This window comes from Herpailurus yagouaroundi, unplaced genomic scaffold (genome assembly GCF_014898765.1).
Source record: "Herpailurus yagouaroundi ecotype Mexico unplaced genomic scaffold, PumYag 100, whole genome shotgun sequence".
NCBI classification, from domain to species: domain Eukaryota; kingdom Metazoa; phylum Chordata; class Mammalia; order Carnivora; family Felidae; genus Herpailurus; species Herpailurus yagouaroundi.
Genome location: NW_024412391.1, coordinates 15,185,451 through 15,189,680, shown reverse-complemented (window position 1 = coordinate 15,189,680; position 4,230 = coordinate 15,185,451). Strand labels below are relative to the sequence as shown.

General features: G+C 47.7%; 1 pseudogene; it reads left to right on the top strand.

The window, feature by feature from the left end:
• Positions 1 to 2,426: 2,426 nt before the first annotated feature.
• LOC121028319 (pancreatic progenitor cell differentiation and proliferation factor-like) lies at positions 2,427 to 3,456 on the top strand (annotated as a pseudogene).
• Positions 3,457 to 4,230: the final 774 nt, after the last annotated feature.

Sequence of the window (4,230 nt, the reverse complement as noted above, 5' to 3'; positions counted from 1 at the left end):
ACACACACACACACACACACACACACACACACACACACACACACACACAGTACGAGCAGGGGATGGGCAGAGACCGAGGGAGACACAGAATCTGAGGCAGGCTCCAGGCTCTGAGCTGTCAGCACAGAGACCTAAGCGGAGCTCAAACTCATGAACAGCGACATCATGACCTGAGCTGAAACCGGACATTTAACCGATTGAGGCACCCAGTGCCCCAATGTTAGTGTAATTCTTCACCAAGTCTCTTAGGTGAAAATAGGACCTTGACAATTGAAATGGCGACATAGGAGAGGATGCAGATGAGTCACAGTTTCCATTAAGTCTCAATCTGCAGGGCACCTGGGTGGCTCAGTTAAGCGTCCGACATCAGCTCAGGTCATGATCTCACAGTTTGTTGGGTTCGAGCCCCTCATCTGGCTCTCTGACAGCTCAGAGCCTGGAGCCTGCTTCAGACTCTATGTCTCCCTCTCTCTCTCTCTGCCCCAAACCTGCTTGAGCGCTCTCAAAAATAAATAAAATGTTAAAAAAAAATTTCTTTTTCTAAGTCTCAATCTGGAATGGTGCTCACCTGCCTATACTCAACTGCTATTCTGTTTGATGATGCAGTTCCCACCTTGCCTGAAAACTCGTAAAGAGGCTCACGTGAGCTCACGGACACAGAAAGCCACATTTCCTCATCGTCTCTAGGACTCTTCACTTTTTCCAAACCTGTAACAACAGTGAGACTCCAGTATGCTCCAGAAAGACAAATACAGAGTCTGGCCCAGGAGAAGGCTTACACCCTAAGAAATACCTATAATAACCCTAGCAAGTATGTCTGGTTATATGACAGGAGGGTGCTAGATCAAGGAGGGATCATCATATCAGGCTGAATCGGTCATTATGGGTATGCATATCAGAGATTTCGGGTTCAATATGCTGACCTAAAGCAGCCGGGTTCTCATCGTTTTCTTAGTTGGTGAACTGAAACCTGCACTCAACGTTAGTCCACACTAAATAAAGTTAAGTTGCCAGAAATTCCCTGGAATAACGAATAGGAAGAAATCCAAAACCTCAGAGAGACACAAGGGGTAGAATGGTTTATCATGGATAATCTGCTCCCTCACACTTTTGTTTTCCTGAGAATTCTGAGTTCAAATGACACTTGTTTCACCAAGGCTCTGAGAAATACTGTGTTCCATGAGTTCTAAGACGCACATCTTTTCATGCCTGTGAAATGCGGATGCATTATAAGTTATTACAGGTCAAACTTTGACAGTGTTTTTTTTTTCTAAGTAGTTCGTAAAGTAATAGTGTGTCTTATCATTGATGGTGCCTTAGATTTGATTAAATTGGGGATATTGTTGAGGAGACTAATAGCATATTCTAAGAGACTGGTGTGGCTGTTTTTCATTGGCCAGGAATGCTCATAGGAGATAATACTGATTTCAGTGGGCATGGAAGCCAGGTTCTTCGGGTAGTAGGGGGAAGAGTAGGATTGCATTTCTCGGAACAAAGGTGGGTACAATACCGTAATGGACAGCCGGATCAGCATGCTAATCGGAATAATCTAACTAAAGGGACCTGGGACCGGGGCTAACTATCATGTGGTCTTTTAGGGGCCGCCCACTAACATCCCCCCCTCAAGGCTCAGCAAACAGAGACCTGTGTCAAATCTCCACGGTAGAGAACACAGTCAGCCACTCACCCAGTTCACAGAACTGAATCTTTCCACGGACTCAGGTTACCTTGAATGAAGTGTGTATTCATTTCCCAAGGCTGCTGTATCAAATGACCACAAACTGGGTGGCTTAAACGTAAATGTATTCTCTCGTGGCTTTGGAGGCTAGAAATCCAAAATCGGCAGGGCCACACTCCCTCTGAAGGACTCAGGAAGCATCTCCCTTTGCTTCTTTGTGGCAGTCTTTGGTATTCCTTGGCTTATAGTTATATCCCTCCAATTTACGGCCCCAGCATCACATGGCCTTCCTCCCTGTGTGTCTGGCCTTTTATAAGGACACTAGTCGTGGATTTAGGGCTCACCCGAATCTAGTATGACCTAATCCAGTATGATCTTAACTTGATTATATCTGCAGAGACCCTGTTTCCAAATCAAGTCACATTGGCTGACACCAAGTACTGGGGATTAGGGTATGAACACATCTTTTGGGGAGCATGCTATTCAACCTCCTAATCTGTTCCTCCACCCGACTTATTTCGCTGTAGAAACCAGGGTTCTTAGTTTCAAACACTGAAAATCAACTCTGTCTGGGGCACCTGGGTGGCTCAGTCGGTTAAGCATCCGACTTCAGCTCAGGTCATGATCTCATGGTTTGTGAGTTTGAGCCCTGCGTCAGGCTCTGTGCTGACAGCTCAGAGCCTGGAGGCTCCTTTGGATTCTGTGTCTATCTGCTTCCCTCCCTCCCTCCCCCCTAACCCCCCTCCCCCACTCGTGCTCTGTCTCTGTCTCAAAAACAAATAAACATTAAAAAATTTTTTAAAAGTCAACTCTGTCTGCATTAAACAGAAAGCGGAGCCCTGTGGGCATCTCAGTTGTGCAGCGGTTTTCCCTGGTCTCCTTTGCAAATTGGTTCTGTGGCCTAGCGCCCCCATCATCATCCTCACCACGCACGATCACATGCCGAGGCCTGGGAGGGGTCGCTGCCAAGGTTTCCACCAGCCCACAAACGACAGCAAAGAAGCCACCCCCTATCGCGGCTTGCTTGTAGCCACCCACGACTGTTACCGCCACCGCCTGGGTTCCACTTCCAGTAACAGCTCCTGCGGAAGTGCAGAATATCCTGGGGAAGCCATCCTTCACCACCCTGGTCCCCCGAGGCCTACCCAGGTCACTGGTGGGCAAGCTTCTTTGTCGGGAAGTCCGCTCTCCCATTCATGGCTACGGCGTTAGACTCCGCAGGCTTGGAACCTCCCCAGGCCTCCAACACCACAATCACCTGTGACTTGGCTCTGGAAGTCACGAGAAAGCAGCCTGGCGGCCCGCCTGGCAAAGCCGACACCCCGCCCCAGTCCTGAGTGGCCACCACCAGCCACCAGGCTTCAGGAGGCACTAGGCTCCCCGGGGTCCCTTTCCTCCCCTCCCCGTAGACTAGGCAGGCTGCAGCAGGCAGAAGCAGTGGGGTCTTTAACATCAAAACTGCAAACACCAAAAAGGAAGCTGAGAGAACCCCACCCTCTACTATCCAAGCCACATGCAAGCCTTCCTGACACCCCCAGGAAGGTGTGCCTCCCACCTAGTGGAAAATAAACTCCAAGCAGCCGGTTAAAACAAACAAAAAGATAATCCCTTAGCTAACAAAATCACTTAAGATGGCTAACGAACCAGGCTTAGGTCAGAAACCATACCTAGAACCTTTCTCCTGAACTTGTCTGAGAAGACATCATTTCTACCACCAAACATGGGTTAATTCAGTACACGCATCAATGACATCATTACTAGTAGATACTGGATTTCTTTCTCTCTCCCTCTCCCTCCCTCCCTCCCTCCCTCTTTTTTTCTCTATTTTTCTTTCTTTTTTCTTTCTCCCTCTCTCTCCCTCCCTCCCTTCCTTCCTTTCTTGGTTTCATTTCTGAAAGATCTAGGTCTTAGGGATGCTGTCAGGATGAATGCCAGGAGGCACCACAGATATCCTGAGTCCCAACCATATTCCTCCAGCAGCATGTAGGATTCATAGTAAGAGGAGAAAATCTTGTTAATAATGCTCCACTTACTTTGCCTTAGAGTGAGTTCCTTGGTGAAGCCCTTTGCTCTGTGGAATATCATGATGGCGAATGGGGTCGCCAACAGAACATGGCAGGTGGGAAAATACATTCAGATCCAGAATGTGTCCTTTTCAGCCTCCCTGCGTCATGGCCACTTGTTCATGAGCCCACAGAGCAGTCATGTAGGTGGATGGAGAAAGAAGCTAACTGAGGCATAACGAGTATCTCACTCATCTGATGATCACAAGTGAGATTTAAATCCTTGCACTCCAGATCTATCCCAAGAGGTCTATCCACACACCTCTTCCATACACTTCCTTGCACTGATTCTCTATTCTTGTTCCTTGTAAGTCCTTATCTATCTAAAAATCATTAGCTATTGCCTGTGAATCTGGTCAGATCCTCACCTCAGTATAGCTTGCCTTCAAAAAAAACAAATAACATGGGAATGCAAACTGGTGCAGCCACTCTGGAAAACAGTGTGGAGGTTCCTCAAAAAATTAAAAATAGATCTACCAGGGGCGCCTG